We start from the raw sequence: 14,666 nt of genomic DNA, 5'->3' as shown, positions 1-14,666 counted from the left end.
GGATTATAAGGCCAGACCACTATCACGACGAGGAATCAATAAATAAAATGAACTTAGGCACTACTTCGGTTTCGTTGAAGTATTGTGTGGATTTATATTTGGTTTTCATATGCAAGGCAACTTGTTGTGTACATGTGACGTTTCGGTCTAATTTATACCTTTTTAAAACACTGAATGAGAAATACAAAATTACATATAAGTCTGAGAACAATATAGAAAACAAAAATGATACATCTGTCTGTGATAATATCACTACATATAGGATGGCCTTTAATGATCAAAAGAATACAATCATAACTTATTGAGTACAAGCGAGCATTACTAAGATAGAATCTATTCAGTAAGTATTCTGATCCCCACTTGGGGCTCGTAGTGACATACATTATGTCTGTGAACATTTATATGGATGTCAATAATAGTATTTCAGCAATACATACATTGGGGATCAGAATACTTACTGAATAGATTCTATCTTAGTAATGCTTGCTTGTACTCATTAAGTTATGATTGTATTCTTTTGATAGTATCACAGACAGATGTATAATTTTTGTTTTCTATTTTGTTCTCAGACTTACATGTAATTTTGTATCTCTCATTCAGTGTTGCCTTGCATATGAAAACCAAATGAAAATCAACACAATACTTCAAACGAAATCGAAGGAGTGCCTAAGTTCATTTTCTTTTATTGATTCTACGGGGTTGGGACCCCATAACTAGAGCACCCAAATAGTAGGACACGAGTGCCACATTCTGCCTTGAATATCATGACGACGATACATTAACCATGTCACTCAAGGGAGTAAAAAATAAATCAAGCTTGTATTCTACTGCCAGGGACAGTGAAGGGAAATGGGAGAATTAGAGAGAAGAATTGTGTGTGTAAAATAGGGATAAGTTGGGAAAGCTGTCAGCAGGGAGTGAGAAGTGAGGAGGTGAGGTTGACTTTACTTCCTAGCACAACTGCCTCAATCATCCATTTCCATTGATTTCTGTCTCCACATGATTGTTGTTCAATTTTATAAAACTAGTATATATGTGATTAGTACACCAATACACAGGGTAGCACACAACATTATCTGTGAGTCATAACATATTTGGTCCTTAGTTTGCATTTATTTCTGTTTTGACATGGTTAAAATTTTTGGGGGGATTGTTGAAGTCATTAAAACCAGCATATATATGATCAGTAAACCAAAAACACAGGGTAGCTCAGAAAATGATCTGTGAGTCCCAAAAATATCTACGGAAGGGTTTTCCAAGGACAGACCAAGAACCAGAATGTGGGTAATAGCACCACCAGCAATCCGGTCAGAAGTAGTAGTAGAAATTGTTCTGGCCAGCTGAGTTAGAGAATCATTACAGATCACATCTGCCTCAGTCTTTGCATTTCTGAAGTGTTTAGTGTGGTTATAGCACCATCTAGCGGTGTTAAGTTGTATTAAACTTTGTTTTTCTACTACATTGTGGGTGGTGCACTGCATTGTGGGAGGGAAAAGCATCCTGGGAAAAAGAAGTCTCCAGGACACATCAGCAGAGCTTTCCTTTTGCATATCTCAAACTTCAACATCCTTGTAAATGCATATCTGGTGAGAGATCTACCTTTGTTTCAGGGATATTGTGTGTTGCAGAGCTATTCAGCTAGTTGTAACTGTTACTCAGGGAGTTGTTACTACTGTTAGATAGACATGTAATCTTATGTATAGGTAGCCATTTTACCATATGCTTCATTGTTAATACAAATGTTATAGTACATGCTATCTATACTTTATACTTATACTTGCTATTTTTATTCTTGTAGTTTTACCAAACAATCCTGTTTTGCCAATCAAACAATCCTGTTTTGCCAATAAACAATCCTATTATTTGAAAGACAGGAATGGTTTATGCTGAATGTCAGACTGCACACTGTGTGAACATGTAAGAAGACAGAACAGATGACACAAATGAGATTGTGGATTGAATTGCTCACCTTTAGCTACAGCATTACCGGTGTGGGCAGCGACAGTAACAGTAAGCGAATATGCAAAGCAGTGGAGGGGGCCAAAGAATCATGATATCTCACAGTCTGATAAAAGCAGCAGGGAGGGTGAGGACTCTGATGACAATCATGTGCTGGACAGGGCCTGTGAACTGGATTGGGGTGCTGAGGAAGAGGCAACATTTGTGGAGAAGGGAGATGGTGGCAGCAGCAAAAAAGAGCAGAGGTAACATTCCTCCCAAAGAAAGGCCAGGACCTTGTTTGTTTTGGGATATGGCGACGCCTCTAACACTGTGGATGGGATAGGCCCATAATTTGCCAGAGCTAAGCTGAGCATAACTGTGTTGATGGTGGTAATAGTGGCAACCATAGCCAGGGCATTGCCAGTGGGGATAGCGACAGTGGCAGTCATGGCAAATGCAGAGCAGGCAAATCTCACAGTTTGAAGAAAGCGGCAGGGAGGGTGAGGACTCTGATGACTATTGGTACTGGACAGGACAGCAATAAAGAGGAGAGGCCACATACCTCCTAAAGAACAGGCAGGGCCGTGTCGGCTTTGGGATCTGGTGATGTCACTGACACTGTGGGTGGATTGGGCCCAAAACATGCCAGAGCTAAGCTGATCTCAGCTGCCTGTATCTCTGAGCAAGCAACTCCCATATGGCTTTTTTTCTCCACAAGATGGGCACACAATAAAAAGCAGTGTGTAAGATCTGCAGAATTGAAATAAGCTGTGTCTCTTCAAACACAATCATAGGTATCAGAGGTCTATTACAGCACATGAGGTAGCATCAAAGGATCCTTTAGGAAAATACAACTGGCCAGAATTCTCAGTCAGAACAAAGAGGGAATTGTTGAGAATAACTTGAGTCCAGACCTTGATAAACTTGCATATAAACAATTTTCAGGCTTTTCCTATATCAGGCTTTCTCTTGGTTCCAGTAGGCTTTGGCATAAACTGGCAGGCAAACTTGATTATTCTGCTTTCTCTCTTTCTCTGCTGGGCTGACAGGCTTTCTTAATAACTATGCTTTCTTTCTCTCTGCGGTGCTAAACTCTGCTTGGGTCTGGTTACTGGACTTTTGGTCGGTTCTGGTTTCCTTGGATTGTGGTCCCTTTGACTGTTATCCCCCTCCTGACACTCAGTAAGGTAAATTAGCATGGATTCCTGGTGCTCAACAAGCTGCTTCCCTTTTGTGGCTCCTGCTCCAGCTAAAGAACACTTACCTCTGGCTGCTATATCTTCTGGCAACCGAAGAACACTTTCCTCTGGTTGCCAATCTTCGATACTTCCATGCTTCTATGGCAAGCGTAGTTTAGCCTGTACTGGCTGTTATAAGCATGTCTGGCTGTGACCGTGCCCAGGCTTACTCTTACCTGTCTAGACTAGACTAGAAAAACAACTAGAACTGCTGCCCCTCCCTTCTGGTAGAAAGCAGAACTGGCCCACTGCTGCCCAAAGGGGAGAGAATGGAATGGTGAGTTCCATTCTATTTAAGTATCTGCCTCTCTCTCTGCCATATCTGCCTCTCTCTCTGCTGGTGAACCAGGCATATTAAATGAACACAACAGTTACACGATAGTAAGATCAATGCACATTTGTGAAGGACCAGGAAATAAATACAAGAATGATACTATTGTTACTGGTGTTAGAAATACAAGACAGTAGCGGTGTGAAAGAATAGTAACACCACTCCAGGGTGTTACACATGGAACATACAAGACAGTAGGTTGGCTGTCTATGGGTAGTAAGTAGTAGTTGTAGTGGCACAAATTTTAGCGTATATAGTGGTAGCAGTAGAAGATTATCAGCGAGGAATGGCGGCTGAGGTAATGGCGGCAGCAGCAGCTATATGTTGCATGTTGGCAAGCTGGCAGCAGCATAATGTAGGCAGCAGCAGCCATATGGACCATCCTGGTAGGCAGGCAGCAGCACTGGTATGATGGTGTTAGTGGCATGATGAAGGCAGCAGCAGCCTTACAGAACATGATGGTAGGTAGGCAATATGAGGATAGGCAGAACAGCAGGGAGGTAAGCAGCAACGGTTACAAGATGGGGCACCTTCAGCAAGGCCACATCTATTCTTCAGCCTCAAGGGAAGGAGTGTGAAAATCGTCCCCAATCCAGGCTTGGTTCATTTTGGTCGAGTTACGTTCTGCACACTGGTGGACGACAAAACCATTTGGGTGTCACCATGCTCCCTGTGGTGCTGAAAACCCTTCCCCTGTTTCCTCCTCACGGCCGGCTTTGTCTGCCCCGGCCAAGCGACCCTTCCAGAGGCCTGCCCAGCGACCTGACAGAGCCAAGCCAGCCTCAGCGGAGATCCGGACCTGCTACCGGTGCCACAAGCCGGGTCACCTCAGCTCAACTGGCAGGCCCACCAGCAACCCAACCAGCACACCTGTCCACAAGCCGCCCAGAGTTTTCCTCGCCGGGAAGGAGATCCAGCACCCAGCGGACAATATGCAAGTCATTACCGTGGGTAACCGATGCACCACTGGACTTTTGGACTCGGGAGCCCAGGTAACCTTAGTACGTCCAGAGATGGTGGACGAAAAAAACTTAATTGCAGGGAGAACCCTCTAGCTTACTGGCGTTGGAGGGCCGCTCCCCAAGGTACCCCTGGCTCATGTTTATTTGGACTGGGGTGTAGGGATTGGAATGAGGGAGGTGGCTGTCATGGCCGATATACCCACGAATGTCCTGCTCGGAACTGATCTGGGCAGGATGCAGGATGCAGGAGGCATGCTATGTGCAGCCTGGTACCACACAGGACTCCTCTGGACTTCTGGGACATTTCAGGGTACCTACCCAAGATGTGAGTGGCGGTCAAGTATCCTGGGGGAATGTACGGGCGGGGTAGGCTGACAGGCTAACTTGTGTGGGAGGAAATCGCTGGAGGAGGGAGATTCGGGGACATTTGCGGCAGAGGGCCCTCAGGTAATTGGGAAAGTATGTATTGATTCAGGGAACCAGGACACTGAATATGGTAATACTTTCAATGTATCTGTGGGTAATGTTGTTGGTGAACCTAATGCAAAAAAAAAGAGTTTTAATTAAAAAATATATAACATTTTAAGTAAAAAAAAGAAAAAAAAGCCCCTTTTTTATATAAAAAAATATATATAAAAAAAGAAAACACACACAAATTAGGTATCGCCGCATCCATAACGACCGGCTCTATAAATATATCACATGATCCACCCCGTCCGATAAACACTGTAAAAAATTAATAAAATTAAAACTGTTTGAAAAAAGCCATTTTTTGTCACCTTACATCACAAAAAGTGCAACACCAAGCGATCAAAAATGCGTATGCCCCCCAACCCACCACCTCATCCCACAAAAAAATAGCTTCTACATAAGACAATCGCCCAATAAATAAATAAAAACTATAGCTCTCAGAACATGGAGACACTAAAACATCATTTTTTTTTGTTTCAAAAATGCTATTATTGTGTAAAACTTAAATAAATAAGAAAAAGTATACATATTAGGTATCGCCGCGATCTGAACAACCAGCTCTATCAAAATATCACATGACCTAACTCTTCAGGTGAACACCGTAAAAAAATAAAATATAAAAACACTGCCAAAAAAGCCATTTTTTGTCACCTAAAATCATTTAAAGTGCAACACCAAGCAATCAATAAGGCGTATGCCCCCCCAAAATAGAACCAATCAAATAGTTATCTCATCCCGCAAAAAAATAACCGCCTACCTAAGACAATCGGTCAAAAAGTAAGAAAGCTATGGCTCTCAGATTATGGAGACAACTAAAACATATTTTTTTTTGTTTAAAAAATGCTATTATTGTGTGAAACATAAATAAATAAGAAAAAGTATGCATATTAGGTATTGCCACGTACATAACGACCTGCTCTATAAAAATATTACGTGACCTAACCCCTCAGGTGAACGCTGTAAAAATAAATAAATAAAAACTGTGCCAAAACAACCAAGTGTAATAATGAATGATCAAAAAATCATATGAACCAAAATATGGTACCAATAAAAACATCAACTCTTCCTGCAAAAATGAGCCCCGGCACAAGACGATTGGCAGAAAAGAAAAAAAATATGGCGTTCAGAAAATGGAGACACAAAGAATATTTTTTTTCAAAAATGCTTTATTACGTAAAACTGAAACAAAGAAAGTAGACATATTTGATATCACTGCATCCGTAACAACCTGCTCTATAAAAATAGCACATGATCTAACCTTTCAGAGGAACGTTGTAAAAAATAGAAAATAAAAACAGTGCCAAAACAGCAATTTTTTCGTTACCTTGCCTCACAAAAAATTTAATATAGAGCGATTAATAATCATATGTACCCCAAAATAGAACCAATAAAACTGTCACCTTATCCCCTAGTTTCCAAAATGGGGTCACTTTTGGGAGTTTCTACTGTAGGGGTGCATCAGGGGGGCTTCGAATGGGACATGGTGTCCAAAAACCAGTCCAGCAAAATCTGCCTTCTAAAAAACATTTTCCTTTAATACTTGTGTAACACCTAAAGGGTTAACATAGTTTGTAAATTTTTGAGTAACTTGAGGTTTGTAGTTTCTACAATGGGGTCCTTTATGGGAGGTTTCTATTATGTAAGCCCCACAAAGTGACCTCAGACCTTAACTGGTCCTTAAAAAGTGGGTTTTGCAAATTTTCGTAAAAATTTGTAGAATTGCTTCTAAAATTTTAAGCCTTCCAACATCCCCAAAAAATAAAATGACATTTACAAAATGATGCAAACACAAAGAAGACATATGGGGAATGTTAAGTAATAAATATTTTCTGAGGTATCACTTTCTGTTTTAAAAGCAGAGAAATTGAAAGTTTTCAAAATTTTTGGTAAATTTGGGATTTTTTCATAAATAAAGGTGAAATATATTGACTTATAAATTTACGAGTGTCACGAGAAAACAGTCTCAGAATGGCTTGGATAAATAAAAGCGTTCCTAAGTTATTACCACATAAAGTAACACATGTCAGATTTGCAAAAAATGGCCTGGGCAGGAAGGTGAAAACTGTCCCGGGGTAGAAAGGGTTAATTTGATCAAATTAAAAATTCCATCTGTCCTACTAGTACACAGTTATTGTGCTGCTGGTTAGGACATAAGGGGAAAATATATTCTGCTCTTTGATGCAATTATCTTGTTACAAAATGTATAAAAAAAATTTTTTTAAATCATAAAATATATTTTTTTTATAAAAATCACTTTAATTTTAAATCACCATATTCTAAACATCTTTATTTTTCTGCTACGGTAGTTGAATTAGCTCTTGTGCATTGTATGATAGGCTTTCGTTTTTATTGGCTATGGCTACTAGAGAGGGGTCGTTGATCCAGGGAGTTACTATTTATTGGTTCCATTTTATAGTATATATATATATATATATATATATATATATACACTGCTCAAAAAAATAAAGGGAACACAAAAATAACACATCCTAGATCTGAGTTAATTAAATATTCTTCTGAAATACTTTGTTCTTTACATAGTTGAATGTGCTGACAACAAAATCACACAAATTAAAAAATGGAAATCAAATTTTTCAACCCAAGGAGGTCTGGATTTGGAGTCACACTCAAAATTAAAGTGGAAAAACAAACTACAGGCTGATCCAACTTTGATGTAATGTCCTTAAAACAAGTCAAAATGAGGCTCAGTAGTGTGCGTGCCTGTATGACCTCCCTACAACGCCTGTGCATGCTCCTGATGAGGTGTCGGATGGTCTCCTGAGGGATCTCCTCCCAGACCTGGACTAAAGCATCTGCCAACTCCTGGACAGTCTGTGGTGCAACGTGACGTTGGTGGATAGAGCGAGACATGATGTCCCAGATGTGCTCAATTGGATTCAGGTCTGGGGAACGGGCGGGCCAGTCCATAGCATCAATGCCTTCGTCTTGCAGGAACTGCTGACACACTCCAGCCACATGAGGTCTAGCATTGTCTTGCATTAGGAGGAACCCAGGGCCAACCGCACCAGCATATGGTCTCACAAGGGGTCTGAGAATCTCATCTCGGTACCTAATGGCAGTCAGGCTACCTCTGGCGAGCACATGGAGGGCTGTGCGGCCCTCCAAAGAAATGCCACCCCACACCATTACTGACCCAATGCCAAACCGGTCATGCAGGAGGATGTTGCAGGCAGCAGAACATTCTCCACGGCGTCTCCAGACTCTGTCACGTCTGTCACATGTGCTCAGTGTGAACCTGCTTTCATCTGTGAAGAGCACAGGGCGCCAGTGGCGAATTTGCCAATCTTGGTGTTCTCTGGCAAATGCCAAACGTCCTGCACGGTGTTGGGCTGTAAGCACAACCCCCACCTGTGGACGTCAGGCCCTCATATCACCCTCATGGAGTCTGTTTCTGACCCTTTGAGCAGACACATGCACATTTGTGGCCTGCTGGAGGTCATTTTGCAGGGCTCTAGCAGTGCTCCTCCTGTTCCTCCTTGCACAAAGGCGGAGGTAGCGGTCCTGCTGCTGGGTTGTTGCCCTCCTACGGCCTCCTCCACGTCTCCTGATGTACTGGCCTGTCTCCTGGTAGCACCTCCGTACTCTGGACACTACGCTGACAGACACAGCAAACCTTCTTGCCACAGCTCGCATTGATGTGCCATCCTGGATAAGCTGCACTACCTGAGCCACTTGTGTGGGTTGTAGACTCCGTTTCATGCTACTACTAGAGTGAAAGCACCGCCAGCATTCAAAAGTGACCAAAACATCAGCCAGGAAGCATAGGAACTGAGAAGTGGACTGGGGTCACCACCTGCAGAACTACTCCTTTATTGGGGGTGTCTTGCTAATTGCCTATAATTTCGACCTGTTGTCTACCCCAGTTGCACAACTTGAATTGTCACAAATTGATTGTCACTCAGTGTTGCTTCCTAAGTGGACAGTTTGATTTCACAGAAGTGTGATTGACTTGGAGTTACATTCTGTTTTTTAAGTGTTCCCTTAAAAGTGTATAACTTTTTAATAGATATTTATTTCATGTTTTGTTAGGTGAAGTGAGCAAAATTTGTAATTCTGTTTACTATCTTTATTTTCGGGGTACGCCATGGGGTACAAATGACATAATCATTTATTCTGTATATAGGTATGGTTATGATGATACTAGATTTTCATATATAGGGGGTCATTTATTAAACTGAAATACTCCTATATTAGGCGTACTTCAGGAGCAGATTGCGGCGCAACAGGTAGTTCACAACAGGTCTAAAAAAGTGGGCGTGGTGTGGGCGGGGAAGGGGACGGGCTGACAGGCCCATCTGTGTTAGAATATACCATCGGATTTGAGTTAGATCATGAAAACTCCGATCCGACAGTATATTCTAACACAGAGGCGTTCCCATAGTGATGGGGACGCTTCAAGTTAGAATATACTAAGAACTGTGTACATAACTGGCCCCTGCTGCCTGGCAGCACCCAATCTCTTACAAGGGGCTGTGATCCGCACAATTAATCCCTCAGGTGCCGCACCTGAGAGGTTAATTGTGCGGATCTCAGCCCCCTGTAAGAGATCGGGTGCTGCCAGGCAGCAGGGGCCAGACCCCCCTTTCTCCCCAGTATTAAAAGCAATGGTGGCCAGTGCGGCCCCCCTCCCTCCCTCCCCAGTATTAAAAGCATTGGTGGCCAGTGCGGCCCCCCCTCCCTCCCTCCCCAGTAATAAAAGCATCGGTGGCCAGTGCGTCCCCCCCTCCCTCCCTCCCCAGCATTAAAAGCATTGGTGGCCAGTGCGGCCCCCCCTCCCGCCCTCCCCAGTATTAAAAGCATTAGTGGCCAGTGCGGCCCCCCCTCCCTCCCCAGTATTAAAAGCATTGGTGGCAGTGGCCACAGGCTAACAACCCCCCTCCCCCCATCATTGGTGGCAGCGGAGCGGCATTTCCGATCGGAGTCCCAGTTTAATCGCTGGGGCTCCGATCGGTTACCATGGCAGCCAGGACGCTACTGCAGTCCTGGCTGCCATGGTTACTTAGCTTATACATGCATGCGCTGTCTGTGGCCGGCTGGCGCTCCTCCTACTGGTAAATGACAGGTATAAGCGGTGCGCCACACAGACATGTCACTTACCAGTAGGAGGAGCGCCGGCCGGCACTGGCCACCAATGCTTTTAATACTGGGGAGGGTGGGAGGGGGGGGCCGCACTGGCCACCAATGCTTTTAATACTGGGAAGGGAGAGAGGGGGGCCGCACTGGCCAGCAATGCTTTTAATACTGGGGAGGGAGGGAGGGGGGCCGCTCTGGCCACCAATGCTTTTAATACTTTGGAGGGAGGGAGGGGGGCCGCACTGGCCACCAATGCTTTTAATACTGGGGAGGGAGGGAGGGGGGGCGCACTGTCCACCAATGCTTTTAATACTGGGGAGGGAGGGAGGGGGGGGCCGCACTGGCCACCAATGCTTTTAATACTGGGGAGGGAGGGAGGGGGGCCTCACTGGCCACCAATGCTTTTAATACTGGGGAGGAAGGGAGGGGGGGGCCGCACTGGCCACCAATGCATTCAATACTGGGGAGGGAGGGAGGTAGGGGGGGGCCGCACTGGCCACCAATGCTTTTAATACTGGGGAGGGAGGGAGGGGGCGCGCACTGGCCACCAATGCTTTTAATTCTGGGGAGGGAGGGAGGGAGGGAGGGGGGGCGCACTGGTCACCAATGCTTTTAATACTGGGGAAGGAGGGAGGGGGCGCGCACTGGCCACCAATGCTTTTAATTCTGGGGAGGGAGGGAGGGGGGGCGCACTGGTCACCAATGCTTTTAATACTGGGGAAGGAGGGGGGTCTGGCCCCTGCTGCCTGGCAGCACCCGAACAGGGGGCTGAGATCCGCACAATTAATCCCTCAGGTGCCGCACCTGAGGGGTTAATTGTGCGGATCACAGCCCCCTGTAAGAGATCGGGTGCTGCCAGGCAGCAGGGGCCAGACCCCCCTTTCTCCCCAGTATTAAAAGCAATGGTGGCCAGTGCGGCCCCCCTCCCTCCCCAGTATTAAAAGCATTGGTGGCCAGTGCGGCCCCCCCCCTCCCTCCCCAGTAATAAAAGCATCGGTGGCCAGTGCGGCCCCCCCTCCCTCCCTCCCCAGCATTAAAAGCATTGGTGGCCAGTGCGGCCCCCCCTCCCTCCCTCCCCAGTATTAAAAGCATTAGTGGCCAGTGCGGCCCCCCCTCCCTCCCCAGTATTAAAAGCATTGGTGGCAGTGGCCACAGGCTAACAACCCCCCTCCCCCCATCATTGGTGGCAGCGGAGCGGCATTTCCGATCGGAGTCCCAGTTTAATCGCTGGGGCTCCGATCGGTTACCATGGCAGCCAGGACGCTACTGCAGTCCTGGCTGCCATGGTTACTTAGCTTATACATGCATGCACTGTCTGTGGCCGGCTGGCGCTCCTCCTACTGGTAAATGACAGGTATAAGCGGTGCGCCACACAGACATGTCACTTACCAGTAGGAGGAGCGCCGGCCGGCACTGGCCACCAATGCTTTTAATACTGGGGAGGGAGAGAGGGGGGCCGCACTGGCCAGCAATGCTTTTAATACTGGGGAGGGAGGGAGGGGGGCCGCTCTGGCCACCAATGCTTTTAATACTTTGGAGGGAGGGAGGGGGGCCGCACTGGCCACCAATGCTTTTAATACTGGGGAGGGAGGGAGGGGGGGCGCACTGTCCACCAATGCTTTTAATACTGGGGAGGGAGGGAGGGGGGGCCGCACTGGCCACCAATGCTTTTAATACTGGGGAGGGAGGGAGGGGGGCCTCACTGGCCACCAATGCTTTTAATACTGGGGAGGGAGGGAGGGGGGGCCGCACTGGCCACCAATGCATTCAATACTGGGGAGGGAGGGAGGTAGGGGGGCCACACTGGCCACCAATGCTTTTAATACTGGGGAGGGAGGGAGGGGGCGCGCACTGGCCACCAATGCTTTTAATTCTGGGGAGGGAGAGAGGGAGGGGGGGCGCACTGGTCACCAATGCTTTTAATACTGGGGAGGGTGGGAGGGGGGGGCCGCACTGGCCACCAATGCTTTTAATACTGGGAAGGGAGAGAGGGGGGCCGCACTGGCCAGCAATGCTTTTAATACTGGGGAGGGAGGGAGGGGGGCCGCTCTGGCCACCAATGCTTTTAATACTTTGGAGGGAGGGAGGGGGGCCGCACTGGCCACCAATGCTTTTAATACTGGGGAGGGAGGGAGGGGGGGCGCACTGTCCACCAATGCTTTTAATACTGGGGAGGGAGGGAGGGGGGGGGCCGCACTGGCCACCAATGCTTTTAATACTGGGGAGGGAGGGAGGGGGGCCTCACTGGCCACCAATGCTTTTAATACTGGGGAGGGAGGGAGGGGGGGGCCGCACTGGCCACCAATGCATTCAATACTGGGGAGGGAGGGAGGTAGGGGGGGGCCGCACTGGCCACCAATGCTTTTAATACTGGGGAGGGAGGGAGGGGGCGCGCACTGGCCACCAATGCTTTTAATTCTGGGGAGGGAGGGAGGGGGGGCGCACTGGTCACCAATGCTTTTAATACTGGGGAAGGAGGGAGGGGGCGCGCACTGGCCACCAATGCTTTTAATTCTGGGGAGGGAGGGAGGGGGGGCGCACTGGTCACCAATGCTTTTAATACTGGGGAAGGAGGGGGGTCTGGCCCCTGCTGCCTGGCAGCACCCGAGCAGGGGGCTGAGATCCGCACAATTAATCCCTCAGGTGCCGCACCTGAGGGGTTAATTGTGCGGATCACAGCCCCCTGTAAGAGATCGGGTGCTGCCAGGCAGCAGGGGCCAGACCCCCCTTTCTCCCCAGTATTAAAAGCAATGGTGGCCAGTGCGGCCCCCCTCCCTCCCCAGTATTAAAAGCATTGGTGGCCAGTGCGGCCCCCCCCCTCCCTCCCCAGTATTAAAAGCATCGGTGGCCAGTGCGGCCCCCCTCCCTCCCTCCCCAGCATTAAAAGCATTGGTGGCCAGTGCGGCCCCCCCTCCCTCCCTCCCCAGTATTAAAAGCATTGCTGGCCAGTGCGGCCCCCCTCTCTCCCTCCCCAGTATTAAAAGCATTGGTGGCCAGTGCCGGCCGGCGCTCCTCCTACTGGTAAGTGACATGACATGTCAGAGTTTTCTCCAATCCGATGGTATATTTTAACTTGAAGCGTCCCCATCACCAGCAGGGGGCAGTGATATTACGAATATTCTAAAAGACGAAGTTATAGCAATATTAAGAACATTTGCAAAAGTCGAAATTGCGATGCGAGTAATATAACACGAAATAGTCGCATGAAGATTTCAACTTAGCACAGCTATATTCCATATTCTAGCCTAATATGAAATATAGTAGTGCTAACTTAGCACAGCTATATTCCATATTAGGCTAGAATATGGAATATAGCAGTGCTAAGTTTAAATCTTCATGCGACTATTTTGTGTTATATTACTCGCATCGCAATTTCGACTTTTGCAAATGTTCTTAATATTGCTCTAACTTCGTCTTTTAGAATATTCGTAATATTCTAAGAGACGAAGTTAGAGCAATATTACGAAATTTCGTAAAATACACATATTAGCCTAGCCATAGTCATTAGCATAGGAACGTTGCCTTATACTATCAAGATAAATTTTGGCCACCAATGCTTTTAATACTGGGAAGGGAGAGAGGGGGGCCGCACTGGCCAGCAATGCTTTTAATACTGGGGAGGGAGGGAGGGGGGCCGCTCTGGCCACCAATGCTTTTAATACTTTGGAGGGAGGGAGGGGGGCCGCACTGGCCACCAATGCTTTTAATACTGGGGAGGGAGGGAGGGGGGGCGCACTGTCCACCAATGCTTTTAATACTGGGGAGGGAGGGAGGGAGGGGGGGGCCGCACTGGCCACCAATGCTTTTAATACTGGGGAGGGAGGGAGGGAGGGAGGGGGGCCTCACTGGCCACCAATGCTTTTAATACTGGGGAGGGAGGGAGGGGGGGGCCGCACTGGCCACCAATGCATTCAATACTGGGGAGGGAGGGAGGTAGGGGGGGGCCGCACTGGCCACCAATGCTTTTAATACTGGGGAGGGAGGGAGGGGGCGCGCACTGGCCACCAATGCTTTTAATTCTGGGGAGGGAGGGAGGGGGGGGCGCACTGGTCACCAATGCTTTTAATACTGGGGAAGGAGGGAGGGGGCGCGCACTGGCCACCAATGCTTTTAATTCTGGGGAGGGAGGGGGGGCGCACTGGTCACCAATGCTTTTAATACTGGGGAAGGAGGGGGGTCTGGCCCCTGCTGCCTGGCAGCACCCAAACAGGGGGCTGAGATCCGCACAATTAATCCCTCAGGTGCCACACCTGAGGGGTTAATTGTGCGGATCACAGCCCCCTGTAAGAGATCGGGTGCTGCCAGGCAGCAGGGGCCAGACCCCCCTTTCTCCCCAGTATTAAAAGCAATGGTGGCCAGTGCGGCCCCCCTCCCTCCCCAGTATTAAAAGCATTGGTGGCCAGTGCGGCCCCCCCCCCTCCCTCCCCAGTATTAAAAGCATCGGTGGCCAGTGCGGCCCCCCTCCCTCCCTCCCCAGCATTAAAAGCATTGGTGGCCAGTGCGGCCCCCCCTCCCTCCCTCCCTCCCCAGTATTAAAAGCATTGCTGGCCAGTGCGGCCCCCCTCTCTCCCTCCCCAGTATTAAAAGCATTGGTGGCCAGTGCCGGCCGGCGCTCCTCCTACTGGTAAG

The sequence above is a fragment of the Bufo bufo genome, chromosome 2 (assembly GCF_905171765.1).
Source record: "Bufo bufo chromosome 2, aBufBuf1.1, whole genome shotgun sequence".
Lineage (NCBI taxonomy): Eukaryota > Metazoa > Chordata > Amphibia > Anura > Bufonidae > Bufo > Bufo bufo.
The sequence above is the reverse complement of the archived record's forward strand: the minus strand, read 5'-3'. Positions refer to the sequence as shown.